Source organism: Somniosus microcephalus, chromosome 20, assembly GCF_052327205.1.
Source record: "Somniosus microcephalus isolate GS21.2 chromosome 20, FLI_Smic_1.0, whole genome shotgun sequence".
NCBI lineage: Eukaryota > Metazoa > Chordata > Chondrichthyes > Squaliformes > Somniosidae > Somniosus > Somniosus microcephalus.
This window is the reverse complement of record NC_141006.1, coordinates 3919470-3939966: the sequence shown is the minus strand read 5'-3', so window position 1 is coordinate 3939966 and position 20497 is coordinate 3919470. Positions and strand designations below refer to the sequence as shown.

The 20497-nt window shown below is 54.2% G+C and overlaps 1 protein-coding gene and 1 long non-coding RNA gene across 2 annotated transcripts in view; both read left to right on the top strand.

The window, feature by feature from the left end:
- trit1 (tRNA isopentenyltransferase 1) overlaps positions 1-20497 on the top strand; it is a 753539-nt gene that overhangs the window by 132099 nt on the left and 600943 nt on the right. The window lies entirely within an intron of this gene.
- LOC147103030 (uncharacterized) overlaps positions 3216-20497 on the top strand; it is a 316660-nt gene continuing 299378 nt past the window's right edge. Inside the window, exon 1 of the long non-coding RNA XR_015072985.1 lies at positions 3216-3431. This is a non-coding gene — a long non-coding RNA (uncharacterized LOC147103030). The remainder of the gene's footprint in view (positions 3432-20497) is intronic.

Sequence of the window (20497 nt, the reverse complement as noted above, 5' to 3'; positions counted from 1 at the left end):
CAACCTACTGCCTCGCCAGAGCCACGGACGACTACTCGGCACTCCTAGCCGAGTTTCCCGCCCTCACTAACCTGACCTTTTCGGCCAAAGCCGCCAAACACGGTGTGGAGCACTATATCCCCACCACCGGCCCCCCAGTTTCTGCCCACGCCCGCAGACTCAACCCAGCCAAGCTGGAAATCACGCGGGCCGAGTTCACCACCATGGAACAACTCGGCATCATCCGCCGCTCCAGCAGCCCTTGGGCCTCGCCCCTCCACATCGCCCCCAAGCCCGGCGGAGGCTGGCGCCCTTGCGGGGACTACCGCCGCCTCAACGACGCCACCACCCCCGACCGATACCCGGTGCCACACATCCAGGACTTCTCGGCCCGACTGGCCGGACGAACCGTCTTTTCCAAGGTCGACCTGGTGCGCGGTTACCACCAAGTCCCCGTACACCCCGCGGACATCCCCAAAACGGCCGTCATCACCCCATTCGGCCTGTTCGAGTTCCTGAGGATGCCCTTCAGCCTCAAGAATGCAGCCCAGGCTTTCCAGCGCCTTATGGACTAAGTCCTCCGGGACCTGAACTTCCTATTCGTCTATCTAGACAACATTCTCGTGGCCAGCTCCTCCAAACAGGAACACCTCGAACACCTTCGCACCCTGTTCGGGCGCCTAGCCCAACACGGGCTCATCCTCAGCCCGGCGAAGTGCCAATTCGGCCTAACCGAGATCGATTTTCTCGGTCACCACATCACCCCTGCTGGGGCCGTCCACCTGCCCAACAAGGTGCAGGCCGTCCAGAAATTCCCCTGCCCCACAACCATCAAGGGCCTCCAGGAGTTCCTTGGGATGGTGAACTTCTACAACAGGTTCATCCCCAGAGCTGCAGCCCTCATAAAGCCGCTATACGACTCCCTCCGAGGTAAATCCGGCAAGATGGACGTAGCCTGGACCACTGACACATCAGCCGCCTTCGACGCCACCAAAAATGCGCTCGCCGACGCCACCCTGCTCGCGCACCCGAGGGCCGATGCCCGGGTCGCGCTCACCACCGACGCCTCCGACCACGCGGTCGGCGCCGTGTTCGAGCAGTGGGTCAATGGCGCGTGGCAGCCACTTGCCTTCTACAGCCACCAACTGCACCCCCCGGAGGTCATATACTCCACTTTCGACCGCGAGCTTCTCGCGCTCCACCATTTCAGGTTCCTCCTGGAAGGCCGCCCCTTCACCGCGTACGTGGACCACAAGCCGCTCACATACGCGATGGCCAAGCACACCGAACCCTGGTCCGCTAGGCAGCAACGCCAGCTCGCGGCCGTGTCCGAGTTTACTACGGACATCCAGCACGTCTCCGGTAGAAACAACGTTGTCGCCGACTGCCTTTCCCATCCCGCCATCTGCGCGAATCACCTCGCGGTTGACTACGTGCAACTAGCAGCGGCCCAGCTCATGGACCCAGACCTCCTCTCGGCGGCTACCAGCCTGCCAGGGCTACGCCTAGCCAAGGTTGCGCACGGGCCCGAAGCCACGGCAGTCACTTGCGACGTCTCACTCGGCCAACCCAGGCCGGTCGTCCCTGCAACCTGGCACCGCCGCATCATCGACACGCTCCACGGGCTCTCCCACCCGGGTTCCCGCGCATCCGTCAAACTCCTCTCCCAGCGCTTCGTCTGGCGCGGCCTCAGCAGAGATGTTCGGACTTGGGCCACCTCCTGCCTCGCCTGCCAATGGGCTAAGTTACAGCTGCACACAAAAGCACCCCTGGGAGACTTCGAGGTACCCAGCCGCCGCTTCGACCACGTACACGTCGACATCGTCGGTCCTCTGCCGCCATCGCAAGGCCAAACTTATCTCCTCACGATGGTCGACCGCTACACACGCTGGCCTGAGGCAGTGCCGCTGACCTCCACCACCACAGCCGACATCGCCAGGGCGTTCGTTAACACCTGGGTTGCGAGGTTCGGCGTACCGGCCGACATAACCTCCGACAGAGGCGCCCAGTTCACCTCCGAACTCTGGACGGCCACAGCACGCAGCCTCGGGGTGACACTCCGCCGAACCACGGTGTACCACCCGCAGGCCAACGGGCTTTGTGAACGCTTCCACAGGTCGCTGAAGGCCTCACTCCGCGCCGGCCTGCAGGACAGTACCTGGACTGACCGCCTACCGTGGGTGCTACTAGGCCTACGCACCGCGGTCAAGGAAGACCTCCAGTCCTCGGCAGCGGAGTTAGTCTACGGACAACCGCTGCGCGTCCCAGGCGAATTCCTTCCGGAGGCTACCACGCCTTGGTCGGCCGAACAGCAGCGGCTCAACTCTTTCTCTTCCGCTCAGCAGTTCGCCCCACTTCCGGTCAACCGACATGGCGAACTCACACCTCACGTCCCGCCAAATTTACAGCAGGTGCGCTTCGTCTTCGTGCGACACGACGCGCAGCGCGGGCCCCTGCGACCCCCGTATGATGGACCGTACGAGGTACTACAAACCGGGGACAAGGTCTTCAAGCTGCGACTCGGCGACAGGGTCGACACAGTCTCCATCGACCGGCTCAAACCAGCACACAGAGAACCAGGGGAACAGGTCCCCGTGGCCCGGCCTCCAACTAGAGGCCGTCCCGCCAGCAAGCCAGCACAGCCGGCGGCGAACCGCCCGGCCCCACCAACTAGACCGGCGGCCACTCAGAGCCGCTGCGGCAGAACCATCAGACCACCGTCACGACTCGTCCACTCCTCCTAAGCGGATTCTGGGGGGAACTCTGTGGCGACACGCCACCACTGGACATAATCCGCTCACGGCGGCACGGACAGTTTAAGCAGACGCCCCCAGCCGGGGGCCCTTTCCTCCAGCAACTTGTTTCCCGCAGGGACAGGCTGCCGGGAGCACTTCCTGTCTGGGGAGTATATAAGTGGATGCGTGGGCTTTTCCAGTTTCTCGTTGCCATGAGGTAGAATAAAAGCAGTTGTGTTTTACTAGCTCTGGTCCCGACTCCCACGTTTGCCGCGGTATCTCAACACCCCAATGTATCTGAGGTCTGTGTTTTACCCCAGCCAGCCTCAAACAACTTGCAGTCCTTTTCTGGGCTCTCGACCTCGGGCCTGCATCACCCTCCACATTGTGACTGAGGAGGTTCTGTCACATGACATCACAGTGCAAACCATGGCAACACAGAGACAAGTTTGTTTAACCCTTAACAAAGTCTTCAGAGTCTGTGCAGATCAAATTCGGTTGTTAACGCAGCTCAGTTTTTAAACCCATCAGGAACTGTGCTGCTCAAAACCATTTGTTTCCCGAATTCAGTTTGTAAATTGATCCGAATATGTTGTGATCAAAAATAGTTTGTTTCCAGATTCAGTTCTTAAGTAATTCAAATTAAAACTGAAGAGATAATTCTTCATCACAATACCAGGCAACAGTCACCGAGGAGACAAGGAGTGACTTCAGGCTGTGAGTAAACGGAAGAAGGAATCCTTAGTTGAGAATCATCACAAGAATTAAAATGGTTTAACAGTGAGATTTCCCTTTAGATTGAACAGGAATAGTCACAGCAAATAAAACAATGACAGAGAAATGGGACTGAAGAGCCAGGAATGCCTCCCTGTTCCTCGTTTCCATGGGAACGCTAGCAGGCCGAGGTGCAGGCCCAGGTCCGCCCCTTTGGGAAGGCCCAGGTGATCCTGGAGGGGTGTAAATGGGTCACTGGCCCAGTGGTAATCGTCTCCCCTCTTACTGCCTCTCATTGGCAGCCGGGGAGAATCAGCCCCTTAATCTCCATGCGTCAGGAGGCGTCTATACGACATTGTTGAAAGAAACCAGCGAGGAGGTGAACAGGGCAGTGGGTAGAGTAATGGAAGGTTCATATAAAATGAGCCTAATTAATGACTATCCATTGGAATTCAGGCTAGAAGGCAGAACGATAGAAGGAATTGGATTAAAAACTAGGAAACAAAGAACAATTATGAGAGGTGCTGGAACAGGTGGTACTAAGCTCTGGGGTCGGGCATCCAGCGAGGTTGGGAGGCCGTGTGGGTGGAGAGACAGGTAAGGTTGGTAAGTGCGCGGCTTCTGCGGGTCGATGAGTGGGTGAGATGGTGGGGCAGAACGCAACCCTGCACAGCCAGGCGGGCAAGCTGGCAAGCACTAGGGTTGGGTGAGCAACGAGGCAGGAAGCGCTAATGCGGGTGGGGAGGACAGGAAGCACCTGAAGTAAGGGTGTAGAAGGATGCAGGATGGCTGGGCTGGTTGGGCAAGTCATAGAACGATAGAGTCACACAGCATGGAAGGAGGCCATTTGGCCCATCGTGCCTGTGCCGGCTCCTTGAAAGAGTTCTCCAATTAATCCCACTCGCTGCAAATTTTCCCCTTAACGTGAATATCAAAATCCCTTTTGAAATTTACGATTGAATCTGCTTCTACCACCCTTTCAGGCAGCGCATTCCAGATCACAACAACTCGCGGAGTAAAGAATGTTTCCGCGTATCGCCTCTGGTTCTTTCACCAATGACCTTTAGTCTGTGTCGTCTGAATAAAGTTCAAACAGGAATTGGATAAAAACTTGAAGGGGAAAATTTGCAGGGCCGTGGGGAAAGAACAAGGGAGTGGGACTAATTGGATAGCTCGATCAAAGAGGCACAAACCCGATGGGCAAAATGGCCTCCTTCTGTGCTGTATCATTTCAGGATTCTCTGATTCTATCACTCACCCTCTCCAATCACACACCACACCCCTACTCTCAGACACACCTCATTCCCCATCACTGACCATCACTACACACCACACCCCTACTCTCAGACACACCTCATTCCCCATCACTGACCATCTCGACACACCACACCCCTACTCTCAGACACACCTCATTCCCCATCACTGACCATCTCTACACACCACACCCCTACTCTCAGACACACCTCATTCCCCATCACTGACCATCTCTACACACCACACCCCTACTCTCAGACACACCTCATTCCCCATCACTGACCATCTCTACACACACCACACCCCTACTCTCAGACACACCTCATTCCCCATCACTGACCATCTCTACACACCACACCCCCACTCTCAGACACACCTCATTCCCCATCACTGACCATCTCTACACACCACACCCCCACTCTCAGACACACCTCATTCCCCATCACTGACCATCTCTACACACCACACCCCTACTCTCAGACACACCACATTCCCCATCACTGACCCTCTCTACACACCACACCCCTACTCTCAGACACGCCTCATTCCCCATCACTGAACCTCTCTACACACCACACCCCTACTATCAGACACACCTCATTCCCCATCACTGACCCTCTCTACACACCACACCCCTACTCTCAGACACACCTCATTCCCCATCACTGACCCTCTCTACACACCACACCCCTACTCTCAGACACACCTCATTCCCCATCACTGACCCTCTCTACACACCACACCCCTACTCTCAGACACACCTCATTCCCCATCACTGACCATCTCTACACACACCACAACCCTACGCTCAGACACACCACATTCCCCATCACTGACCATCTCTACACACCACACCCCTACTCTCAGACACACCTCATTCCCCATCACTGACCCCTCTACACACCACACCCCTACGCTCAGACACACCACACTCCCCATCACTGAACATCTCTACACACAACACCCCTACTCTCAGACACACCTCATTCCCCATCACTGACCATCTCTACACACCACACCCCTACTCTCAGACACACCTCATTCCCCATCACTGACCATCTCTACACACCACACTCCTACTCTCAGACACACCTCATTCCCCATCACTGACCATCTCTACACACCACACCCCTACTCTCAGACACGCCTCATTCCCCATCACTGACCATCTCTACACACACCACACCCCTACTCTCAGACACACCTCATTCCCCATCACTGACCATCTCTACACACCACACCCCTACTCTCAGACACACCTCATTCCCCATCACTGACCATCTCTACACACCACACCCCTACTCTCAAACACACCTCATTCCCCATCACTGACCATCACTACACACACCACACCCCTACTCTCAGACACACCTCATTCCCCATCACTGACCATCTCTACACACACCACACCCCTACTCTCAGACACACCTCATTCCCCATCACTGACCATCTCTACACACCACACCCCTACTCTCAGACACACCTCATTCCCCATCACTGACCTTCTCTACACACCACACCCCTACTCTCAGACACACCTCATTCCCCATCACTGACCATCTCTACACACACCACACCTCTACTCTCAGACACACCTCATTCCCCATCACTGACCATCTCTACACACCACACCCCTACTCTCAGACACGCCTCATTCCCCATCACTGAACCTCTCTACACACCACACCCCTACTCTCAGACACACCTCATTCCCCATCACTGACCATCTCTACACACCACACCCCTACTCTCAGACACACCTCATTCCCCATCACTGACCATCTCTACACACCACACCCCTACTCTCAGACACACCTCATTCCCCATCACTGACCATCTCTACACACCACACCCCTACTCTCACACACACCTCATTCTCCATCACTGACCCTCTCTACACACACCACACCCCTACTCTCAGACACACCTCATTCCCCATCACTGACCATCACTACACACCACACCCCTGCTCTCAGGCACACCTCATTCTCCATCACTGACCATCTCTACACACCACACCCCTACTCTCAGACACACCTCATTCCCCATCACTGAGCATCTCTACACACCACACCCCTACTCTCAGACACACCTCATTCCCCATCACTGACCATCTCTACACACCTCACCCCTACTCTCAGACACACCTCATTCCCCATCACTGACCATCTCTACACACCACACCCCTACTCTCAGACACACCTCATTCCCCATCACTGACCATCTCTACACACGACACCCCGACTCTCAGACACACCTCATTCCCCATCACTGACCATCTCTACACACCACACCCCTACTCTCAGACACACCTCATTCCCCATCACTGACCATCTCTACACACCACACCCCTACTCTCAGACACACTTCATTCCCCATCACTGACCATCTCTACACAAACCACACCCCTACTCTCAGACACACCTCATTCCCCATCACTGACCATCTCTACACACACCACACCCCTACTCTCAGACACACCTCATTCCCCATCACTGACCATCTCTACAGACCACACCCCTACTCTCAGACACACCACATTCCCCATCACTGACCATCTCTACACACCACACCCCTACTCTCAGACACACCTCATTCCCCATCACTGACCATCTCTACACACCACACCCCTACTCTCAGACACACCTAATTCCCCATCACTGACCATCTCTACACACCACACCCCTACTCTCAGACACGCCTCATTCCCCATCACTGACCATCTCGACACACCACACCCCTACTCTCAGACACGCCTCATTCCCCATCACTGACCATCTCTACACACCACACCCCTACTCTCAGACACACCTCATTCCCCATCACTGACCATCTCTACACACACCACACCCCTACTCTCAGACACACCACATTCCCCATCACTGACCATCTCTACACACCACACCCCCACTCTCAGACACACCTCATTCCCCATCACTGACCATCTCTACACACCACACCCCTACTCTCAGACACACCTCATTCTCCATCACTGACCATCTCTACACACCACACCCCTACTCTCAGACACACCTCATTCCCCATCACTGACCATCTCTACGCACACCACACCCCTACTCTCAGACACACCTCATTCCCCATCACTGACCATCTCTACACACACCACACCCCTACTCTCAGACACACCTCATTCCCCATCACTGACCCTCTCTACACACCACACCCCTACTCTCAGACACGCCTCATTCCCCATCACTGACCATCTCTACACACCACACCCCAACTCTCAGACACACCTCATTCCCCATCACTGACCATCTCTACACACCACACCCCTACTCTCAGACACACCTCATTCCCCATCACTGACCATCTCCACACACCACACCCCTACTCTCAGACACACCTCATTCCCCATCACTGACCATCTCTACACACACCACACCCCTACTCTCAGACACACCGCATTCGCCATCACTGACCATCTCTACACACCACACCCCTACTCTCAGACACACCTCATTCCCCATCACTGACCATCACTACACACCACACCCCTACTCTCAGACTCACCTCATTCTCCATCACTGACCCTCTCTACACACCACACCCCTACTCTCAGACACACCTCATTCCCCATCACTGACCATCACTACACACCACACCCCTACTCTCAGACACACCTCATTCCCCATCACTGACCATCTCCACACACCACACCCCTACTCTCAGACACACCTCATTCCCCATCACTGACCATCTCTACACACACCACACCCCTACTCTCAGACACACCGCATTCGCCATCACTGACCATCTCTACACACCACACCCCTACTCTCAGACACACCTCATTCCCCATCACTGACCATCTCTGCACACCACACCCCTACTCTCAGACACGCCTCATTCCCCATCACTGACCATCTCTACACACCACACCCCTACTCTCAGACACTCCTCATTCCCCATCACTGACCATCTCTACATACCACACCCCTACTCTCAGACACGCCTCATTCCCCATCACTGACCATCTCTACACACCACACCCCTACTCTCAGACACGCCTCATTCCCCATCACTGACCCTCTCTACACACCACACCCCTACTCTCAGACACACCTCATTCCTCATCACTGACCATCAATACACACCACACCCCTACTCTCAGACACACCTCATTCCCCATCACTGACCATCTCTACACACCACACCCCTACTCTCAGAGACACCTCATTCCCCATCACTGACCATCTCTACACACCACACCCCTACTCTCAGACACACCTCATTCCCCATCACTGACCATCTCTACACACCACACCCCTACTCTCAGACACACCTCATTCCCCATCACTGACCATCTCTACACACCACACCCCTACTCTCAGACACACCTCATTCCCCATCACTGACCATCTCTACACACCACACCCCTACTCTCAGACACACCTCATTCCCCATCACTGACCATCTCTACACACCACACCCCTGCTCTCAGACACACCACACTCCCCATCACTGACCCGCTCTACACACCATACCCCTACTCTCAGACACACCTCATTCCCCATCACTGACCATCTCTACACACCACACCCCTACTCTCAGACACACCTCATTCCCCATCACTGACCATCTCTACACACCACACCCCTACTCTCAGACACACCTCATTCCCCATCACTGACCATCTCTACACACCACAACCCTACTCTCAGACACACCTCATTCCCCATCACTGACCATCTCTACACACCACACCGCTACTCTCAGACACACCTCATTCCCCATCACTGACCATCTCTACACACCACACCCCTACTCTCAGACACGCCTCATTCCCCATCACTGACCATCTCTACACACCACACCCCTACTCTCAGACACACCTCATTCCCCATCACTGACCCTCTCTACACACACCACACCCCTACTCTCAGGCACACCTCATTCCCCATCACTGACCATCTCTACACACCACACCCCTGCTCTCAAACACACCTCATTCCCCATCACTGACCATCTCTACACACCACAACCCTACTCTCAGACACAACCCATTCCCCATCACTGACCATCTCTACACACACCACACCCCTACTCTCAGACACACCTCATTCTCCATCACTGACCCTCTCTACACACCACACCCCTACTCTCAGACACACCTCATTCCCCATCACTGACCATCACTACACACCACACCCCTACTCTCAGACTCACCTCATTCTCCATCACTGACCCTCTCTACACACCACACCCCTACTCTCAGACACACCTCATTCCCCATCACTGACCATCACTACACACCACACCCCTACTCTCAGACACACCTCATTCCCCATCACTGACCATCACTACACACCACACCCCTACTCTCAGACACACCTCATTCTCCATCACTGACCATCTCTACACACCACACCCCTACTCTCAGACACACCTCATTCCCCATCACTGACCATCTCTACACACCACACCCGTACTCTCAGACACACCTCATTCCCCATCACTGACCATCTCTACACACCTCACCCCTACTCTCAGACACACCTCATTCCCCATCACTGACCATCTCTACACACCACACACCTACTCTCAGACACACCTCATTCCCCATCACTGACCATCTCTACACACCACACCCCTACTCTGAGACACACCTCATTCCCCATCACTGACCATCTCTACACACCACACCCCTACTCTCAGACACACCTCATTCCCCATCACTGACCATCTCTACACACCACACCCGTACTCTCAGACACACCGCATTCCCCATCACTGACCATCTCTACACACCACACCCCTACTCTCAGACACGCCTCATTCCCCATCACTGACCATCTCTACACACCACACCCCTACTCTCAGACACGCCTCATTCCCCATCACTGACCATCTCTACACACCACACCCCTACTCTCAGACACACCTCATTCCCCATCACTGACCATCTCCACACACCACACCTCATTCCCCATCACTGACCCTCTCCACACACCACACCTCATTCCCCATCACTGACCATCTCTACACACCACACCCCTACTCTCAGACACACCTCATTCCCCAGCACGGTGGCATAGTGGTTAGCACTGTTTCCTCACAGCGCCAGGGACCCGGGTTCGAATCCGGCCTTGGGCGACTGTCTGTGTGGAGTTTGCACATTCTCCCCGTGTTTGCGTGGGTTTACTCCGGTTGCTCCGGTTTCCTCCCACAGTCCAAAGATGTGCAGGTTAGGTTGATTGGCTATGATAAATTGATCCTTAGTGTTAGGGGGATTAAATACGTGGGGATAGGGTGGGATATGTGTTGGTGTAGGAGTTATGGGGATCGGGTGGGATATGTGTCGGTGCAGGCTCGATGGGCCGAAATGGCCTCTATCTGCACTGTGGGGTTTCTGTGATTCTGTGATCTGTGATTCCCCATCACTGACCATCTCTACACACCACACCCCTACTCTCAGACACACCTCATTCCCCATCACTGACCATCTCTACACACCACACCCCTTCTCTCAGACACACCTCATTCCCCATCACTGACCATCTCTACACACCACACCCCTACTCTCAGAGACACCTCATTCCCCATCACTGACCATCTCTACACACACCACACCCCTACTCTCAGACACACCTCATTCCCCATCACTGACCATCTCTACACACCACACCCCTACTCTCAGACACGCCTCATTCCCCATCACTGACCATCTCTACACACCACACCCCTACTCTCAGACACGCCTCATTCCCCATCACTGACCATCTCTACACACCACACCCCTACTCTCAGACACACCTCATTCCCCATCACTGACCATCTCTACACACACCACACCCCTACTCTCAGACACACCGCATTCCCCATCACTGACCATCTCTACACACCACACCCCTACTCTCAGACACACCTCATTCCCCATCACTGACCATCTCTGCACACCACACCCCTACTCTCAGACACGCCTCATTCCCACATCACTGACCATCTCTACACACCACACCCCTACTCTCAGACACACCTCATTCCCCATCACTGACCATCTCTACACACCACACCCCTACTCTCAGACACACCTCATTCCCCATCACTGACCATCTCTACACACCACACCCCTACTCTCAGACACGCCTCATTCCCCATCACTGACCATCTCCAAACACCACACCCCTACTCTCAGACACACCTCATTCCCCATCACTGACCATCTCTACACACACCACACCCCTACTCTCAGACACACCGCATTCCCCATCACTGACCATCTCTACACACCACACCCCTACTCTCAGACACACCTCATTCCCCATCACTGACCATCTCTACACACCACACCCCTACTCTCAGACACACCTCATTCCCCATCACTGACCCTCTCGACACACCACACCCCTACTCTCAGACACACCTCATTCCCCATCACTGACCATCACTACACACCACACCCCTACTCTCAGACACACCTCATTCCCCATCACTGACCATCTCTACACACCACACACCTACTCTCAGACACACCTCATTCCCCATCACTGACCATCTCTACACACCACACCCCGACTCTCAGACACACCTCATTCCCCATCACTGACCCTCTCTACACACCACACCCCTACTCTCAGACACACCTCATTCCCCATCACTGACCATCTCTACTCACCACACCCCTACTCTCAGACACACCACATTCCCTATTACTGACCATCTCTACACACCACACCCCTACTCTCAGACACACCTCATTCCCCATCACTGACCCTCTCTACACACACCACACCCCTACTCTCAGACACACCTCATTCCCCATCACTGACCATCTCCACACACCACACCCCTACTCTCAAACACACCTCATTCCCCATCACTGACCATCTCTACACACCACACCCCTACTCTCAGACACACCTCATTCCCCATCACTGACGCTCTCTACACACCACACCCCTACTCTCAGACACACCTCATTCCCCATCACTGACCATCTCCACACACCACACCCCTACTCTCAGACACACCTCATTCCCCATCACTGACCCTCTCTACACACCACACCACTACTCTCAGACACACCTCATTTCCCCATCACTGACCATCTCTACACACACCACACCCCTACTCTCAGACACACCTCATTCCTCATCACTGACCCTCTCTACACACCACACCCCTACTCTCAGACACACCTCATTCACCATCACTGACCCTCTCTACACACCACACCCCTACTCTCAGACACACCTCATTCCCCATCACTGACCATCTCTACACACACCACACCCCTACTCTCAGACACAACTCATTCCCCATCACTGAACATCTCTACACACCACACCCCTACTCTCAGACACACCTCATTCCCCATCACTGACCATCTCTACACACCACACCCCTACTCTCAGACACACCTCATTCCCCATCACTGACCCTCTCTACACACCACACCCCTACTCTCAGACACACCTCATTCCCCATCACTGACCATCTCTACACACCACACCCCTACTCTCAGACACACCTCATTCCCCATCACTGACCATCTCTACACACCACACCCCTACTCTCAGACACCCCTCATTCCCCATCACTGACCCTCTCTACACACCACACCCCTAATCTCAGACACACCGCATTCCCCATCACTGACCATCTCTACACACACCACACCCCTACTCTCAGACACACCTCATTCCCCATCACTGACCATCTCTACACACCACACCCCTACTCTCAGACACACCTCATTCCCCATCACTGACCCTCTCTACACACCACACCCCTACTCTCAGACACACATCATTCCCCATCACTGACCATCGCTACACACACCACACCCCTACTCTCAGACACACCTCATTCCCCATCACTGACAATCTCCACACACCACACCCCTACTCTCAGACACACCTCATTCCCCATCACTGACCATCTCTACACACCACACCCCTACTCTCAGACACACCTCATTCCCCATCACTGACCCTCTCTACACACCACACCCCTACTCTCAGACACACCTCATTCCCCATCACTGACCATCTCTACACACACCACACCCCTACTCTCAGACACACCGCATTCCCCATCACTGACCATCTCTACACACCACACCCCTACTCTCAGACACACCTCATTCCCCATCACTGACCATCTCTGCACACCACACCCCTACTCTCAGACACGCCTCATTCCCACATCACTGACCATCTCTACACACCACACCCCTACTCTCAGACACACCTCATTCCCCATCACTGACCATCTCTACACACCACACCCCTACTCTCAGACACACCTCATTCCCCATCACTGACCATCTCTACACACCACACCCCTACTCTCAGACACGCCTCATTCCCCATCACTGACCATCTCCAAACACCACACCCCTACTCTCAGACACACCTCATTCCCCATCACTGACCATCTCTACACACACCACACCCCTACTCTCAGACACACCGCATTCCCCATCACTGACCATCTCTACACACCACACCCCTACTCTCAGACACACCTCATTCCCCATCACTGACCATCTCTACACACCACACCCCTACTCTCAGACACACCTCATTCCCCATCACTGACCCTCTCGACACACCACACCCATACTCTCAGACACACCTCATTCCCCATCACTGACCATCACTACACACCACACCCCTACTCTCAGACACACCTCATTCCCCATCACTGACCATCTCTACACACCACACACCTACTCTCAGACACACCTCATTCCCCATCACTGACCATCTCTACACACCACACCCCGACTCTCAGACACACCTCATTCCCCATCACTGACCCTCTCTACACACCACACCCCTACTCTCAGACACACCTCATTCCCCATCACTGACCATCTCTACTCACCACACCCCTACTCTCAGACACACCACATTCCCTATTACTGACCATCTCTACACACCACACCCCTACTCTCAGACACACCTCATTCCCCATCACTGACCCTCTCTACACACACCACACCCCTACTCTCAGACACACCTCATTCCCCATCACTGACCATCTCCACACACCACACCCCTACTCTCAAACACACCTCATTCCCCATCACTGACCATCTCTACACACCACACCCCTACTCTCAGACACACCTCATTCCCCATCACTGACGCTCTCTACACACCACACCCCTACTCTCAGACACACCTCATTCCCCATCACTGACCATCTCCACACACCACACCCCTACTCTCAGACACACCTCATTCCCCATCACTGACCCTCTCTACACACCACACCACTACTCTCAGACACACCTCATTTCCCCATCACTGACCATCTCTACACACACCACACCCCTACTCTCAGACACACCTCATTCCTCATCACTGACCCTCTCTACACACCACACCCCTACTCTCAGAGACACCTCATTCACCATCACTGACCCTCTCTACACACCACACCCCTACTCTCAGACACACCTCATTCCCCATCACTGACCATCTCTACACACACCACACCCCTACTCTCAGACACACCTCATTCCCCATCACTGAACATCTCTACACACCACACCCCTACTCTCAGACACACCTCATTCCCCATCACTGACCATCTCTACACACCACACCCCTACTCTCAGACACACCTCATTCCCCATCACTGACCCTCTCTACACACCACACCCCTACTCTCAGACACACCTCATTCCCCATCACTGACCATCTCTACACACCACACCCCTACTCTCAGACACACCTCATTCCCCATCACTGACCATCTCTACACACCACACCCCTACTCTCAGACACCCCTCATTCCCCATCACTGACCCTCTCTACACACCACACCCCTAATCTCAGACACACCGCATTCCCCATCACTGACCATCTCTACACACACCACACCCCTACTCTCAGACACACCTCATTCCCCATCACTGACCATCTCTACACACCACACCCCTACTCTCAGACACACCTCATTCCCCATCACTGACCCTCTCTACACACCACACCCCTACTCTCAGACACACCTCATTCCCCATCACTGACCATCGCTACACACACCACACCCCTACTCTCAGACACACCTCATTCCCCATCACTGACAATCTCCACACACCACACCCCTACTCTCAGACACACCTCATTCCCCATCACTGACCATCTCTACACACCACACCCCTACTCTCAGACACACCTCATTCCCCATCACTGACCCTCTCTACACACCACACCCCTACTCTCAGACACACCTCATTCCCCATCACTGACCATCTCTACACACCACACCCCTACTCTCAGACACAACTCATTCCCCATCACTGACCATCGCTACAAACCACACCCCTACTCTCATACACCCCTCATTCCCCATCACTGACCCTCTCTACACACCACACCCCTACTCTCAGACACACTGCATTCCCCATCACTGACCATCTCTACACACACCACACCCCTACTCTCAGACACACCTCATTCCCCATCACTGACCATCTCTACACACCACACCCCTACTCTCATACACACCTCATTCCCCATCACTGACCATCTCTACACACCACACCCTTACTCCCAGACACACCTCATTCCCCATCACTGACCCTCTCGACACACCACACCCCTACTCTCAGACACACCTCATTCCCCATCACTGACCATCTCTACACACCACACCGCTACTCTCAGACACACCTCATTCCCCATCACTGACCCTCTCTACACACCACACCCCTACTCTCAGACACACCTCATTCCCCATCACTGACCCTCTCTACACACACCACACCCCAACTCTCAGACACACCTCATTCCCCATCACTGACCCTCTCTACACACCACACCCCTACTCTCAGACACACCTCATTCCCCATCACTGACCCTCTCTACACACCACACCCCTACTCTCAGACACACCTCATTCCCCATCACTGCCCCTCTGTACACACCACACCCCTACTCTCAGACACACCTCATTCCCCATCACTGACCCTCTCTACACACCACACCCCTACTCTCAGACACACCTCATTCCCCATCACTGACCCTCTCTACACACACCACACCCCTACTCTCAGACACACCTCATTCCCCATCACTGACCATCTCTACACACACCACACCCCTACTCTCAGACACACCTCATTCCCCATCACTGACCCTCTCTACACACACCACACCCCTACTCTCAGACACACCTCATTCCCCATCACTGACCCTCTCTACACACACCACACCCCTACTCTCAGACACACCTCATTCCCCATCACTGACCATCTCTACACACACCACACCCCTACTCTCAGACACACCTCATTCCCCATCACTGACCCTCTCTACACACCACACCCCTACTCTCAGACACACCTCATTCCCCATCACTGACCATCTCTACACACCACACCCCTACTCTCAGACACACCTCATTCCCCATCACTGACCATCTCTACACACCACACCCCTACTCTCAGAAACGCCTCATTCCCCATCACTGACCATCTCTACACACACCACACCCCTACTCTCAGACACACCTCGTTCCCCATCACTGACCATCTCTACACATCACACCCCTACTCTCAGACACACCTCATTCCCCATCACTGACCATCTCTACACACCACACCCCTACTCTCAGACACACCTCATTCCCCATCACTGACCATCTCTACACACCACATCCTTACTCTCAGACACACCTCATTCCCCATCACTGACCATCTCTACACACACCACACCCCTACTCTCAGACACACCTCATTCCCCATCACTGGCCATCTCTACACACCACACCCCTACTCTCAGACACACCTCATTCCCCATCACTGACCCTCTCTACACACCACACCCCTACTCTCAGACACACCTCATTCCCCATCACTGACCATCTCTACACACCACACCCCTACTCTCAGACACACCTCATTCCCCATCACTGACCATCTCTACACACCACACCCCGACTCTCAGACACACCTCATTCCCCATCACTGACACTCTCTACACACCACACCCCTACTCTCAGACACACCTCATTCCCCATCACTGACCAACTCTACACACACCACACCCCTACTCTCAGACACACCTCATTCCCCATCACTGACCATCTCTACACACACCACACCCCTACTCTCAGACACACCTCATTCCCCATCACTGACCATCTCTACAGACCACACCCCTACTCTCAGACACACCTCATTCCCCATCACTGACCATCTCTACACACCACACCCCTACTCTCAGACACACCTCATTCCCCATCACTGACCATCTCTACACACCACACCCCTACTCTCAGACACGCCTCATTCCCCATCACTGACCATCTCGACACACCACACCCCTACTCTCAGACACACCTCATTCCCCATCACTGACCATCTCTACACACACCACACCCCTACTCTCAGACACACCGCATTCCCCATCACTGACCATCTCTACACACCACACCCCTACTCTCAGACACACCTCATTCCCCATCACTGACCATCTCTACACACCACACCCCTACTCTCAGACACACCTCATTCCCCATCACTGACCATCTCTACACACGCCACACCCCTACTCTCAGACACACCTCATTCCCCATCACTGACCATCTCTACACACCACACCCCTACTCTCAAACACACCTCATTCCCCATCACTGACCATCTCTACACACACCACACCCCTACTCTCAGACACACCTCATTCCCCATCACTGACCATCTCTACACACACCACACCCCTACTCTCAGACACACCTCATTCCCCATCACTGACCATCTATACACACCACACCCCTACTCTCAGACACACCTCATTCCCCATCACTGACCCTCTCTACACACAACACCCCTACTCTCAGACACGCCTCATTCCCCATCACTGACCATCTCTACACACCACACCCCAACTCTCAGACACACCTCATTCCCCATCACTGACCATCTCTACACACCACACCCCTACTCTCAGACACACCTCATTCCCCATCACTGACCATCTCCACACACCACACCCCTACTCTCAGACACACCTCATTCCCCATCACTGACCATCTCTACACACACCACACCCCTACTCTCAGACACACCGCATTCGCCATCACTGACCATCTCTACACACCACACCCCTACTCTCAGACACACCTCATTCCCCATCACTGACCATCTCTGCACACCACACCCCTACTCTCAGACACGCCTCATTCCCCATCACTGACCATCTCTACACACCACACCCCTACTCTCAGACACGCCTCATTCCCCATCACTGACCATCTCTACACACCACACCCCTACTCTCAGACACGCCTCATTCCCCATCACTGACCATCTCTACACACCACACCCCTACTCTCAGACACGCCTCATTCCCCATCACTGACCTTCTCTACACACCACACCCCTACTCTCAGACACACCTCATTCCCCATCACTGACCATCTCTACACACCACACCCCTACTCTCAGACACACCTCATTCCCCATCACTGACCATCTCTACACACCACACCCCTACTCTCAGACACACCTCATTCCCCACCACTGACCATCTCTACACACCACACCCCTACTCTCAGACACACCTCATTCCCCATCACTGACCATCACTACACACCACACCCCTACTCTCAGACACACCTCATTCCCCATCACTGACCATCTCTACACACCAAACCCCTACTCTCAGACACACCTCATTCCCCATCACTGACCATCTCTACACACCACACACCTACTCTCAGACACACCTCATTCCCCATCACTGACCATCACTACACACCACACCCCTACTCTCAGACACACCTCATTCCCCATCACTGACCATCTCTACACACCACACCCCTACTCTCAGACACGCCTCATTCCCCATCACTGACCATCTCTACACACCACACCCCTACTCTCAGACACACCTCATTCCCCATCACTGACCATCTCTACACACCACACCCCTACTCTCAGACACACCACACTCCCCATCACTGACCCTCTCTACACACCATACCCCTACTCTCAGACACACCTCATTCCCCATCACTGACCATCTCTACACACCACACCCCTACTCTCAGACACACCTCATTCCCCATCACTGACCATCTCTACACACCACACCCCTACTCTCAGACACACCTCATTCCCCATCACTGACCATCTCTACACACCACACCCCTACTCTCAGACACACCTCATTCCCCATCACTGACCATCTCTACACACACCACACCCCTACTCTCAGACACACCTCATTCCCCATCACTGACCATCTCTACAGACCACACCACTACTCTCAGACACACCTCATTCCCCATCACTGACCATCTCTACACACCACACCCCTACTCTCAGACACACCTCATTCCCCATCACTGACCATCTCTACACACCACACCCCTACTCTCAGACACACCTCATTCCCCATCACTGACCATCTCTACACACCACACCCCTACTCTCAGACACACCTCATTCCCCATCACTGACCATCTCTACACACCACACCCCTACTCTCAGACACACCACACTCCCCATCACTGACCCTCTCTACACACCATACCCCTACTCTCAGACACACCTCATTCCCCATCACTGACCATCTCTACACACCACACCCCTACTCTCAGACACACCTCATTCCCCATCACTGACCATCTCTACACACCACACCCCTACTCTCAGACACACCTCATTCCCCATCACTGACCATCTCTACACACCACACCCCTACTCTCAGACACACCTCATTCCCCATCACTGACCATCTCTACACACCACACCGAGACTCTCAGACACACCTTATTCCCCATCACTGACCATCTCTACACACCACACCCCTACTCTCAGACACGCCTCATTC